At 45.6% G+C, this 13,961-nt stretch overlaps 1 protein-coding gene across 6 annotated transcripts in view; it reads right to left on the bottom strand.

Annotated features, from left to right (window-relative positions):
- GJA8 (gap junction protein alpha 8) overlaps positions 1–13,961 on the bottom strand; it is a 46,289-nt gene that overhangs the window by 28,694 nt on the left and 3,634 nt on the right. For 5 of the 6 annotated variants that reach the window (XM_074813223.1, XM_074813193.1, XM_074813216.1 and 2 more), the window contains exon 3: positions 3,144–3,235. The gene's annotated coding sequence lies outside the window, so the exon portion shown is untranslated. Of the gene's footprint in view, positions 1–3,143; positions 3,784–13,961 lie in introns of those variants that run through there. The other variant, XM_074813208.1, reaches the window with a different exon arrangement.

Raw genomic sequence — 13,961 nt, 5'->3', positions numbered from 1 at the left:
AAGCTTCTGGTTACCAAATAACCACCAGTATCCTTTCCATAAACCCATTTATTCTTAGCTACATGAATCCTCATCCCCATTTCTGCAACATTAGCATCTACTCCTAAGCTACATCTTTCCTCCCAGCTACACCATCATCCCTCAGCAGTTCCAGTAAGCCATTCCCCAAGTGCTCTCCTTCTCCTGATTGAAGACACATCATGCATCTTGCTTGCTGCACCCTTCTCTCACCTTCCACAGCATCCCAATCACTTGACATGAGCAACCAGTAAGCCACAGTTTGAAAACTGCTACTTCTAAGCCCTCCACCAAAAAAAAAAAAAAAGTAAGAGAATCTACTTAATTCATGGATTTCTCATAGCTTCTCTCATTCCCCTGTCAGTTGTTACATTCACATCTACTGCTGCTAACTAGCCTCATTTTTAGCAAAGCACAGCAGGAGCTAAAGACATCTAAGTCTGGTAGAGTTATAATATCAGAAGTACTCCCCCACTTTCATTATCTCCATGGCCTGCTTTTTATTTTCTCTATTCCCTTTATCTTCTCCTCCTTTCTTTTTTGCTGGTATGGTGAACTGCTACACTAGGTCTGCAGCAAATATCTCACACCTATCTGTAGCAGGGGTATCCATCTCAAAACGGGACTCACCACCTTGCTGTCTTTCCTGGTCTAAGTACATAATGCAGGCTTTTTTTGTCAAAAAGCACTCCAGAAAGAAAAAGATAGTAAGCCAGGCTAGTGGTGATGGGGTGCAGTAGGCCACTAATTAGGACCTTTTACTAGAATGTGGGGAAAAAAAAGAAAGTGAAGATCAACACTTTCTCCATTTGACCTCAAGTGTCTTGGGCAAATGGCTCTGCCCTTCAGGCTGGAGCACATTGTAGGATGAAATTCACTCAAATCTGACAAGGAAGCTCCTTAAAATTTCAAAGAACAGTGACCAGACAGCTAGATAAAGTGAAAATATAAGTCTTGGTCTTACGTGGGCAGATTACCAGAGGGACATAAAGGAAGCCCAGTCCCACTTTTTACCACCATGACAGCTTAGCCTAATATTACATACACTTCATTTTATATGCTCTGCTGATCCACTGAGCAAACTTCAGCACTACAGCTGCCTCCATCTCTACAAACAGTAGATTTCAGAGATGAGGGGGCTAGGTGCTGTTTTCCATCCTCCAAGAAGTTAAATCTCATCATTTACCTCCTGGTCTTAGACACTGGCCACAACACTTACCTTCTGCACTAGCCCTGCATTGTGCACCAGTTACAATCTGGTATGCCTTCTCTGGAAACCTGTACAAGTTCAGGCCCTGACAGAGAGATGGCCAGAGGGACAGCTTGCTTATGGATCTCAGTGGACTGAAGCAAGAACTAGATATCAAGTTCCTCAGGCTGTTACCAAATGCAGACTTTGGGGACATTACTGACAGAGAGCACAGACTTCCAGGGTGAGGTGGCATCAGCAGTGTTTGGAATCTAAGTACCGGTCTCAAGAGCTAACAGCAGGTGCCAGGTGGCACACCAGTACACAAATACCTTAACAATATTTAGCTGCCTAACTCTTAGGTGGGCAGATAATCAGTATTCATTTTAAGAGGAATTAGGTGTTTACTGTGTGTTGTGCTCCTGATCCTGCCTGGTATGAGTCAAGGAAAAAAAAAAAAAAAAAAAACATTAAAGTGCAGGAAAATAAATTTTGAAGGCTTGGAAAGGGGCGTAAAGGTGAGCAAGCAGATGCAGAAAGAGTCAGTAAGTGGTTAAACACCACTCAGGAAGATGGCAAGTGTGAGGGCATAGCAGACAGCTATGAAATGGGGACATACAGAGTCCACATCGAGAGGCTGAAACCGGACGGAGAAGGCACAGAAGGAATATGACGCTGAAGAATGCCAAGGGTAAGGCAGCAGGACCTGGGAGGCAGGAGGCTGGGGACTGCAAGCACCACTGCAGTAACCGAGGACAACTGAGCTTTTCACTAAGACAGTGTAAACAAAAAGTCAGGTTTTTAGAGGGAAAACTGGTGAGATTTGACAGGTCCATATGCAAGACAGAGCTTGGATGCAGTAAAATGTGTGGTAATCTGGATGTCACTGTCAGGGAGAACAGCAGAAGTGCTGGGTGTGATGAAGGGAGATGGTCTTGGGAAAAGGCCCGGGTTTCCCACACACTGAGTTCCAGGTGTTGGTAGGGGTTGATGGAAGAATGGCAAAATGTGTAGATGCTGGAACAAAGAGATGGTAGTGCAAGACGTTGGACAGAAACAAGAGAAAGAGAGCAGAGCAGGAGAACAGTTCAGAAGGACAGGAAAGATCAAAGCTAGTTGGAAAAAAAATAAGAGGTTCCTAAAGATGGCTGGGGCAACACTAGATATTTCTGTGAGAACAACTTTGGGCTTATCATATTGAAAATAAACTTGAAGGTATCCAAGCAAGTATTGGAGAGGAAGAACTTGGCAAAGATAATGTGAATACAGGGAATGCGGAAGGAGTTTGTTCCATTCTGCAAGTTTGCAGCATGTGGAAGTGATTACAGGGATGATTACAAGACTAGTGCTATATAAGAGATACAGGATAATAACATTCAATGAATAACATAGTACAGAGCAGAGCTATAGGTCAAGAAGCAAAAAATATGCTGAGAGCTGCAAAATCCTATTTTCTGAGTAAGATGGAAAAGTAAAACAGCATCAAATTGAAACTTTTAATTGATTTCCCTGGAAGTTTCTGTTGTTCATGATAATTCCTTCCTCTGAAGAAGTCCCTTGTTTCACCTTTCATCATTTTAAATAGTTGGAGCAGTGAAGCTGAAATCAAATCTTCAGCCATGAAAAAAGTGAAGGACTTCACCCCCAAGTTCTTTGATAAAATCTTTAGAACATTTTCTCCAGGAAGCAATTTTCGCATCATGACTTTTCTCTCCAATTCAGGAAGAAGGACACAAAGTCTAGGATCTTTTTTTTTTTTTTAAAAAAAAAAAACACTAAGAAAGGGAAAAAATGCATTCTTAAACATCCAAATTTCTCACTCAGAAGGAAAATTCTTCTTTCCAGCCAGTTCCATGACAGGTTTCGTTGTTCTCCCCTAGTGGCAAAATACTGTACACCAGTTTGGCACCAGTTACAGGTTCCAGAAATGACATACCTGCTCAGTAGCTGCTTCTTGTTCTGTATTCAGGTGTCCTTAGTTCAAACCCATAAAGGACTCTCCCAAGTGTATCACTGCAAGTTGGTTGCCTGTAAAAAAAAAAAAAAAATTAAAAACAGGTCAGAAAATTGCCATGGGCCTACAGGTAGAAGTTGCATGATGAAAAAAATACCCTCTTTTAGTGATAATTAAGATTTGTACAAGAACTACTTAGGTGCTTAATACCCCAAGAGAGAGAAATAAGTTATTTCTGGAAAAAAAGAAAGACAACAAACAGCCCTTGTGCATTCCTTCCCATTATCATAAGTCTATTGTTCATAGCTCTGGGTACTAACATACTGCAATCACTTCAGATGGCGTGCACTTCCAACTCCACTAGGTACTGAAAAGTAACAGCTATCTCAACTTCTGCGAACCCCTATTCTAACACAAAACTCATGTGCTGCCGTGCCAGTCATATCAGCACACCTGGTGCTCCACAAACCTAGGAGATTATTCCACCCGCGCCTTGTCTCAGGTTAGGGTCGTTTCTTTGTTACCTTGCTCTGGACCGGAGTCCCACGCTGGTTGCTAGCTGCAGGCAATTCAGCCTCCCATGCTCTGCAACGTTTTCTGCAGAGCTGCTCAGGAGATTACACCAGTGATGGCATTTTATCGGTGCTGCTACGAGGTGAGCGCAGACACGATAAGGAAGCGTTAAAAGTCAACGAGGTGCCATTGACAAGGATTGAAGCTGGGCTCGCGCTTCTCCACCGATCATGTGTGTGCTGATGCTGTGCAGTCCAGTCGCCTTCTCACCAGCTGCTGCTTTGGCAGGCGGCACCTTTCACCCTCTCTTTTCAGTACTCAGCCTCCTGCCTAGCCAGCCAGCTCATCTTCCCTGGAAGCTGTCACAGCATCAGGCCCACAGGGAACAAATCTTTTCTTATGAAACCCCCGCAGGTTCCCTAGTGAGCATTAAAGAGATTTTTTGTTGCTCAAACACACTGATGGAGGGGTAGCCTGGTTGCTTCAGTTCCTCCCCACTGTTCCCTCCCAGAGAGGAAAGATCTGCTCTCTGAAGTGACAGCTCTTCCAGGCAAGCGTTCGCACATGCTGCCTGGAGCAGAGCAGTCCCCAGCATCATGCCTGGCATACACCCACAGAGATGTGCAGGCAAGCCCCAAGGCTTGGGAAACCTGCTGTGACTAACAGCTTGATTAGGACCTAAGTCTTTTTCCACCAAGTTTTCAGGGGCAGGTGAAGCAGCTCATAAGAAATTTATTTCTTTTGTGCAACCTTAGTCCCTGAGCTGGAACCACACAAGCAGTCAGCAAGCTGTAGGCTTAACCACATCACAGGGCAATACATGCTGTTAGACCCAAAACATCCTGGCACCATCCTTGCCATGGTGACCATCAACTTCACATAACAACAGCAGAGATATCCTAAGTGGCTACAGACTGATCAGAGTGTTTCAAAACCTGAAACTCAGGAATCTCCTCTACAACCTACATAACAAGGATCCACACCAAGGATACTCCCACTGCCTGAGCTACCACAGCTGAGGCTCAGTGGCTCAAGCAACACTGCTCTGGAGAGCAACCAAGTCACCAGAACGCCCCTAACAGGCCCTGACACACAGCAAACCCCCACAACCATCACAATGAGATAAAGCACTCCATTATATTCCCATGGGGCAGGTGTCATTGTCATAACTTGCCCTCTTTCCCAGCTCATGCCAATGCAGTCCTTACCAGCTGCCTCAGCACAGAAGCCCAGGTCTAAAGGAAATTCTCAGTTCACCTCCTGAGAGGCCCTTCCTGTACAAAGTTCAGATGCACCAAGCATTCAACTAGGCAAACTGCATCTTGCCAGTCATCTGGCACCCTGAATTTACATTTATAAAGAGAGAAGAGAGAGTCACTTCTTGGTGTGTTCTTGCTGGAAAACACCTTCTGAGATAGCCATGCTTTCTGTTTCCTAGTCTTCATAAAGACACCAGGGGCAAGAAGAGTCTCTCCTTACTCCTTGAGATTCAATACAAAAACACATCCCACCGACGCACCTTGCAGGCGGTAGGCAGCACAGGCAGAGCTCCCTGCTCACTCCCAGGAGAGCAGGCACGTAGGGTTTAGTGCTGAGAACATGGTGTCGGGGCCAGGCCAGCCCTTGCCACACCATACCATGCTTGCATTGGCAGGCACCGCTTCCCATGCTATGCCAAACAGATCTGAGGCTCCCAGGAGACTTAAAGACGCAGGGATATCGTTAAAGGGAGATGTTTCTTTCCCAGAAGAACCACATTTCCAGTACAGGAACTCCATCTAAGGCCACTTAGCTGTGGATGTTGCCCTGCTTATATTTGCACAGGGGGAAGAGGCTGTGACAATATCTGCATGTGTGTCGCTGTAGGGATATCTGAAAGCAACAGTCACAGGCTATGTGCAGTAAAGGCCCTGCTCAAATACTTAGTAGATGCTATTTCAGCTTAATTTTAAATGATTTCTCCATTGTCTGTAATTTCTATTTCTCCCTCCACCCCCACCCCTCAGGACAAAGAGGACAAAGGCTTTGTCTAAAGACAGGATTGTGCCTCTGCCAAGTACCACGCTGGGAACCTCAGGGGTCTGTCCTGCTTTGGATTCTTCTCTTTTACATTATTTTTTAAACACACCCCTGCCCCCAACCAGGGGAAAAAATGCAATCCCTTAACCAAAAGGTGCTGGAGAACAACGAGCAGGAGGGGCCCACAGTGTACTGGTATACATGGGGAGGGACAGACAGGGGCCTACATGCCAGCACCTCCTTGGCAGCTCTGAGCAGCCACAGCTGCTCTAGCCTACAAGCCAGGGCAGCAGGGGTGGCTGCCAGGTTCCCCTGGTGCCCTCTTCGTGGGGGACACAAACGCTGGGCCCTGTGTCCTCCCTGTCTCCAGATACGAGCAGGCCCGTGGGAGCGAGTGGAGCATCCCTCCCCCTGCAATCCTGCCACCAGCTGGGCTTCCACCCTGGCCTGATGGTGCTCTGCAGCCTGTGAAACGAGCCTTTGCCGCGCAAATCTTCTCCCTCCCTTTGCCACTAGAAACACAGAATTCTTCCAGAACTTCAGCATTTTGGGAAAAGAAAAAAAAAAATCTGAGGAGGAAAAAAAAAAAAATTTTGAGAAGTTTCCTTCAACCAATAGCCTCTGGTACAGTGGGCCCTGTGGCTGGGCTGGGTGTCCCCACGCTGGGTTTAAAGGCCTTGGCAACGCTTGTGTGGTGTCCCCCTGCACGGAGCCACATCTAACAGCCCCCAGCACCCACCACCCTGGGGCATGGCTGGCCTTGCCCTGGCTCCTGACCGGCACCCTCATCTCCTGATTCCTTGTGTCACCAGTCCTCAAGCATTTTAGCCAGGGACCTAGCAAGCTCCTCACGGACCTAGCAAGTACCTCATGGATGGTCATTCAATGTCTGCTCCCGGGCAAGAGCAGCAAGTTTGCCGGTCTGGCAGGCTGCCCCCCAGCATTTTCTCAAGCAGTCACCTTACCTTGTTTGAGCTTCAGGGAGTTCAGCTTGGGGTGAAGGGTAGGTCAGCTCTTATCTCGTATCTACACATGCAGATGTAACCCTTACCAGTTCCCTTTCCAGCTCTGAGAGTTCCTGGCCAGCAGCACAGTGAGGACCACGCTTTTCCCCTCTGCTGAGGCCTTTTAGCAGGAGGCAAGCAGTGCCAAAGAGCCACAAAGATTTCCCAGGAACACCCCCAGCCTTGAGGAAAATCCTGGGGGCATCTCTGACCTTTCTCCTCTGCAGGGCTCATGGCTAGGGGAAGGAGCAGAGCCACAGCCTCCCCCCAGTCCAGGCTGGTGAGAGCAGCCCTGGGGTGAGGCTCAACGATGACAGGAGCTGAATGAAGCCCCCACACAGGATCGTACAGGCCCTGTTAGGTTCAGAGATTACAGAAAGCCACCCCAGCCCCTTCTCATTCTGGAAACGTTTTTAATGCAGCTGAGGTGGATTCAAGAGCTTGAGCTACAGGATCTTGAAGTCTGTTTAAGCAAATACCACTTTTGTCAATTTTCCAAATGTCTGTTCACATACAGACTGTCCTAGCATCCTGCCAGGGTTCCAAACATTCATCTATGGGGAAATTTTCTGGGAACTTGTGCCTGCATCCTTGCCTTGCCTTCTGACCATTTTAAGCCAATCACATAAATATGAGGCACGTGGAAATGTAGGCATGAAAGATTGCGTTCTCCAAAGCCCTGCAGAAGTATGTGAGTTAGGGAGCCCTGCTCAGACCACTGCCACCTTGTCCTAACCACAGCACATCACACCCAACTCAAACACCAAACTAGCAAATTGTATCTATATGCCTCACTGCTGGAGGCTACCACAGGACAGAGACACAAAAGTGAGTGGGGGAGGGTGGGAAGGGAACAGTAGAGGAGGCAGAGACAGTTGGTCCCGTGTGTTTTCTTTCCTTAAAGATAAAAATTTACCCCAGTCAAATGAAAAATAAGGAACAATGCAGGAATTTTAAAGAGGCCCAAGCTGCCACCTGACTCAGCGTCTAGGCAGGATATCGATTAGCAAGGCTATTCTTTATTCCTCTGCTATTGTTTAAGACTGGCCTCCCTCATGACAGCAACAGGCGTGGGAACACAGCAGCTTTGGTGTTAAAAAGCGCTTTTATCACTGAGCTGAGTAGAGGGGTCTCTGGGAAACAGAGATGGTGTATCTGATAGGCAAGGAAATGCATTCAAACCGAGAGCCTTATTCTGAGATCTCTGAGGCCCTGCTAACAACTCTGAAGCACACCAAGGCAATGCAGCACATCCCCAGTCCAGTATTTCTTCTGAGTTGTATTCAGGCTCCAGTGAGTTCAGAGAGGTGCAGAAAGAAAACATCTCTGCCTGCTAAAAATTCTTAAATTTTTCCTTGAGCCCCAGTGGCTGCTTTGGTGGCTGCTCCTATAGACATACCCACCCTGGTTTTAAACAAGTGAGACTGGGTTCTGTAAATGGTGTGGCACAGACAGCACAGAGAATAGGCTCACCACCCATGTCCTTATCCCTCCTTCTGAGCAGGTTTTGCTAGCCAGGTTGGGCTCCAGCCTGCAATACCTACCACAATAATGTCAGTAGGCGAGGGCATCTCCTCCTTATTCAACCGAACCAAACAACTGTAGGGTGGTGTGCATCCTTGCCACTTAAACTATCCAGGCGCCTGCAGCCTACCAACAAGCCAACACAAGTCCCTACCAAATGAACTGACTGACAGTTATACAGCTTCCTGGTAGCTCTAGCCAGCAATAAAGCAAAATTTTTGGTTTCCTGGTAGTTCTCAATGCATTAAAAAGCAACATGCTTCAGTACTTGAACGTACCTGAATTGACTGAGTGGGGGACAAACAGTGACCACCAACCAGGTTTTCAGCCAGCCAAAATACTTCTGGCTTTTCTCAGGGCTGAACAGCTGCTGGGTCCTGATTTTATATTCTCGGTAGGTTTGTTGTTCATTTGCAACAGAATCTAACATGTAACCACCTTATATATACCTATGGGGGTCTTTGTTTTCACCTACCTTTAAGATAAAATTAAAAAATGAGATTTCTTCAGGCACTGACTGGAAAACATTAACATATGAGTTGACTTCAAAGCTATGCCAAATGAAAGTGGTCAGTGCACTGGAGAGTGGCTCTCCAGGCATAGGGCATGCTCTCTGTAGACGCTAGATATTTCCTCCAGCATCTAGAAACACTCTGCAACATGGCTTCACATGTCTGTGTAAGAATACACAGTTTGGTAATAGCGTGACTGCACCGACTTTTTCTGCAGCTTTTGTGCTTCAGTTTCATTCTTTCCATGCATTTTTCACCTTCCCAAAGCTTAAAAGCAGTCAGGACTCAGCCAAGATTCTCCTCCTCCAGTCTGTGCCAAATGGACAACCAAGCTAAACTTAGATGTTTTTTAATAGGTGATAGCCCCCCTTCTACAAGAACCACGTTAGCATACAAATATTCTTTTTCAAAGATGATGGACATGTTTTCTCAGGACTGGTTATTTATACTGCCTCCATGCCAGCTTGTGCTCAGTGCCTAGCACAGAGCAAGCCGCGCACCAGACTGGGAAACTGAGGCCCAGAGCCTGGCTCAGCCCATACAGGCACTACAGACACAGCAGGCTGGAGCTACTTGGCTCTGCAAAAATAAACCCAACTCTAGCACTAACCTGCACATCAATCCAGAGATAAACAAATAACTATTGCATCAGCTTACAAGCTTAGCAAAGATGTCAATTATGTCCTTATCCACATATTTGAGCAGTCGGGAGTAAAGGAATCCATCATCTTACCCATTACTCCACAGTCCAAAAAGCAATCCAATAAATGCAGCAGCATGCAATTTAAGGTACAGCTCCTCTCTCCTTGAGCTCAGTGGCATGGTCATATTTTCACTGCTTACTTTCTGACCTTCTTCCTCTTCCAAACCCAGCTTGCTCTCAGACAGTGAAGGTCCGTCTATAACACACACTAATAGGACCAAGGCACAGGTTCCAACATGATCCCACCATCATCAGTGTGGCCAGGATGCTCCCCAGCAATTTCTCTCCAGGCCAGTGAAGCTCTCCCAGGATGGTTCAGGTCCTGGCCTGACGAATAACCGCTCCCACAAGGCAGCATGGACAAAAGCACTCTGGGATCTGAGGGGTGGAGAGGAAAGCCAAATGGACATAAGCTGTGCCATGTCATTTGCTCTCAAGACTAGCAGAGCAGTCTCTCATCAGTATTAAGACATTGTCTTTTTGCCCCATATTGATCAAACCCCAGACCCTCTACCTGCATCAAGAAGCCCCATATTTGGGTGATCATGCCTCTCTTATCAGGGAGGTAGTCACAAGAATGCTTCCTACAACTTTTTTCTATGAGGAGTTGAGTTTACTCAGGAGCCTGGAGTACTTAAAGATCGATATGCTTCTTCTGCCAATGCAGCAGCTCATACTCCTCTCATGAATTTCACCTGCTATCTCAGTGCTTTGTCTCCTGGCCATTTTACTCCATCACATGAGTCCAGGCTAGAACCCCCACAGGACCCCCATGGGGCAAGAGGAGAGATGGCTCTTAAGGACTGCCTCAGAAATCCCCTGGCACATGAAAAGAAAGATGTCAATCTATGAAGCACTTCAACAATCATTCCTAACTGGAACGAGAACTCAGAGGCAAGGATAGTCTATGTGAAACCTGGGGATAAAGTATCCTCTGCCAAGGGAGTCCAAATCATGGCACAATCTTCCAGAGGAAGCAAACAAATCCAGAATGTAGGTACCCATTTTTTAGGAATCTTTCTTGTTGAGAAAAGCCAGCCATAAAAATAAGTGTTGATACACTTTTCTAACCAAGAAAACGCAGGCAACCAAAACAAAAAAGCTACTCTGACAGATCTGCACCTAGAAAAGCAAATAACATGTATTTTTAAACATAGAAGACTTCCTCAGTGAGCAATCTGACCCCCCAAATTAGGAATGTTATTGATGCCATGGGACGTATGTGCCAATGTATAATATTACTCACCAGATACATACATAGGTAGATAGATACATTTGTGCTAGTTGTGAATTTGGTCATGTTCTTGTCCCTACCCAGGTCACTACTATATATTTTAAACAGCATCTGTGTTACAATATTCTTTGGGACGCATCCCTTTATTAATTTTTTTCTGTGTTAGACTGGCAAACTACTTCAGTACTTTCCTTCTTTTTCCTTGCTCATGATCTATAACAAAGCTTCCTCCTCAAACCAAGCCACTTCACCTTCTAAATAGCTTCATCTGAGGAATTTTTGAGAAGTAATATGAATAACTTCTCCTTTTACTATTTTTCTTGATATGCTGAAGAAATCCTGAACACTGATATGATTTACCTCTATAGAAGCTGTTGCACTGACCTTGACCTCCTACAGACCATCTGTTCCCAGCAACTTACAATCGTAGCATAATTCAGGTGGGAAGGGACATCAGGAGGTTTGAACTTCTTGTTCTTTAACTTCATTAGCCAAGACCAGCCTTCCTTTTTGACACCAGTTTCCCCAGCAGTTCATCTTTACTAGACAGACTAGGTGTCTATCCTGGATTGTGGCAAAGCTGAGGAGTGGTATAGCTCAGAGGGCAGCCTATTATCAGACAAAGCAACTTGGAGGCTGCTCTATGTAATGCGAGAAGCCTCAAAGCATCTCAGAGCTCAGAGGGCTTTAAGGTGGCTTAAGGTACACAAGTGGTGGGTTTTCTCTGCTGTGTCCCCATTCTCCTTCACTGCAGCTTACAACCCAGTCCAGAATGAATTTCTCCATATTACTTATATCACTTACTGTGTCACCACCTGTTCCAACAACTGGAAATGCTGCAGTGCATTTCTGACCATCACCAGCTGGGTTCAGCAACTAGAACAGGAGGTAACGGCAGAAAACTAACGGAAGCAGGAGGCCCAGAAACTTCCATCTTTGCAGATCTCTGGCCATTACCAAGGCCACATAATGTTGGCATCACATTAAGTTTCTTCAGCTTCATCTTCTTTTTTCATAGCTGAACCATCTCACAGCTTTGTTGTGCTTTGAAACAAAATGTGAGTTCCCACCCAGTTCAGTACCAAGCAGATTGCCTGCCCAAAGCAGTCTAGATACCACTCCACGGATCACCACTGACCTCTGCGTGGATTCCTGTAATGCTGGTCTATTTGCTTACACAGCTGCAGACTACTATTTCACATCAGTCTGGTAGCTGAAAGATAATCTTGTGTCATCCCTGTGCTGGAGTTTCCATGTGGGTCTGCCTTTCAGAGTGGAAAATAATTCTTTTTAACTGTATGAAGCCATTTCTCAAGGTATCTTTTTTAATGCAAGGATGATCACACAGTTCTTAGCAGAGGAGGAAAAATGGAAGGGATTGCTCAGGTGGAAGGAAAGTTGTGTGACCTAGATTGGAAAGAATGTGTCTGGAAGACTGGCTTGGATTTGCCCTGACCTATCAGATAGGAATGGGAGAAGAACTCCTCTCAAAGGTTTTTGGGATGGGGCTGTAGGGAGTGCAAGAGAAAGCACCTCCTGTGACCAGTATGGACAGCCATGGGAGCTCCAGGAGAAACGTTTAAGTCAGGTTTAGATTTACCCTGGCTTGTGGCACTTGGGGAGTTCACCACCTCTTAGGAATCCGATGGCATTAAAGCACCAGCAACTACTCTCAAGGCAGTGTTCCTCATGTTTTCCAAACAAATTGGGAACTGCAAATCAGTGCAGATTTCTCAGCTCAGTAATTGTCACGTTGCCTCAGCATTTTTCTATCAGCATACTTCAAAGCCCTTTAGATTTTCTCCCCAAATGCAGCCATCCATCCTGCTCCAACAAATCTCAGACCTCACTGATTATTACCAATAAAATTATTGATGTTAGAAATGCTGATGCAGGAAGATGAGGCTATTTAAGAACGTTTTACCAGATGTTAGTTGAGCGATACTGCATCATTTCATGCAGCACATCGCAAAACCTCTTTCTTCCCTGCTGTGTTAAATTGTTACGTTCCCTAAGAGAGAAATGCGGTTCTTCACAAAGCTGGCCTGAGAGGAAAGTGGGGAAAGAGTGTGGGAACAGCAGACAACATCAAGGCTTCCCTTTTCCCTATTCTCCGCTGCTTGTGAGCAATCTTGCATGGCTTTTAACCACTGCCATTCACATTCTGAAGTGCTCTTTCAGTGGGCACATCCTGTGGTGTCCCTGGTTTGGTGACAACACTCCTAAATACTGAGTGCATTGTCAAAAAATCAGTCTTGGGTTCCTCTTGGTCTGAAAGAACCAATTCACTTTTCTTCTTCAAGAGGCATAGGATAATTATAGGAAGCCCCCACATCATATCATGTGGGTATCACATGCAAAAACCATCTATCCTACTAACATGCATTGCTTAGGCATCTCTGTTTCTCACACACACAGAAAGCCAAAACCCATCATCCCTACCCAGGAAAAAAAATTGGTTATTATTTTAATAGCTATTTTTGTCATATCTCAATTGGGGGTGGGGAGTAGTTTTTAAGGAAAATAAATTTCAGTTTTTTCACCAAGAAGCCAGACTCAGTATTTGAGTATAGAACTGCAAGATTCAGCTCAAAACTAATGAATTTATAGCTACTTCAACTTGTTTCAATGAAGTTTAAATATCTCTTCCTTTTCCACCATTTTAAGGAAAGCAATAAACATCAGCAAACAAGCACAATACTGTCTGACATCACTTACTGGTCATATTTCATCACCAGGTTTCTCCACAAACTCATACAGGAGTCTTAGCACAGTGCAAGTTCACTTTGATACTATCTATCAATCACCAAATCAGAGAGATGAAAAAACAGCAACCCACAAATGAAACATCTCAGTACAGGCTAGCAATTTTGTGTATAGTTTTCTGCTAGGTGTCCCATGATCACATCATCTTTGCCTCCACTAGTGTTAAAAACAAGAAGATACAGTGTGCAAAGTACCCAGTGAGAATGCAGTGCCCAGATTTATACAGAGCAGTCGGCAGTTAGGATTGGAGCAGAGTGCATCACGCTATGTATTAGGAGAAAGGGGAGAGAATTTAAATGAAATCAAATGGGAAACTAGGTGGGGAGACCCCTATGTTAGGCTATTGGCAGGTCTTCAGTGCTCAGAGAATTTCCTCGCCTCCTCCCCACTCCTCGTAGCTTTAAACATGAGTTGTGCTTGGGGCCACCTGGCAAGCCAGCGTGGCTCTCTGCATGGCCTTGGCTGGCTGCTGCGGAGAAGCCAGGGCACTCACTTCCTTGCCTTTGAGGCTGTAGGTGACTAAGG

Source organism: Strix aluco, chromosome 2 (genome assembly GCF_031877795.1).
Source record: "Strix aluco isolate bStrAlu1 chromosome 2, bStrAlu1.hap1, whole genome shotgun sequence".
In the NCBI taxonomy this organism is placed as follows: Eukaryota; Metazoa; Chordata; class Aves; order Strigiformes; family Strigidae; genus Strix; species Strix aluco.
The sequence above is the reverse complement of the archived record's forward strand: the minus strand, read 5'-3'. Positions and strand labels throughout refer to the sequence as shown.